Source organism: Bison bison, unplaced genomic scaffold (genome assembly GCF_000754665.1).
Source record: "Bison bison bison isolate TAMUID 2011002044 unplaced genomic scaffold, Bison_UMD1.0 scf7180017863957, whole genome shotgun sequence".
Lineage (NCBI taxonomy): Eukaryota > Metazoa > Chordata > Mammalia > Artiodactyla > Bovidae > Bison > Bison bison.
The window spans coordinates 1,071,706-1,072,191 of NW_011494529.1; the positions used below are offsets into that span (position 1 = coordinate 1,071,706).

The window sequence follows — 486 nt, forward strand, 5'->3', positions numbered from 1 at the left end:
TTTTTATTCCCATGAAGTATCCCACATACTTCAGTACATATTTCTGAATTTCCTAAGAATAGGGATATTCGGTTAATAACTGTAATGGTACAGTTGTCAACTTCAGTGATTTAACATGGATAAAATACTTTTATTAAATCTACTGTCTGTATTCTAATACTGCTCTGAGTTTTAAAGAAGGATATTATTTTAGCTGTGGTGAGTCAAGAAGCTTTTATGGAAGTCTTGCCATTTGAGTTTTACCTTTAAAATAGTTGAGTTGAATTTGCGGATACAGGAGAGAAACAGCATTCTAGGAAGCAATTTATGTTAATTGAGAAGAATTTGAGATAGAATATAAGAGCTGAAGAGGTGATTAGGGTCGAAGTATAGAAAGCCATTAATACCAGAGTATGCAGACAGTTTTTATTAGTTAAGTAAAAATAGGGAATAATTTTATGGGCCATGAATATTGTTTATAAAGTATTTTAGAATTAATTTTATATC

General features: G+C 30.2%; 1 protein-coding gene across 1 annotated transcript in view; it reads left to right on the forward strand.

The window, feature by feature from the left end:
- The window catches only part of DOCK7 (dedicator of cytokinesis 7), a 166,018-nt gene that overhangs the window by 1,478 nt on the left and 164,054 nt on the right, over positions 1-486 (forward strand). The gene's annotated exons all lie outside the window — the stretch shown is intronic.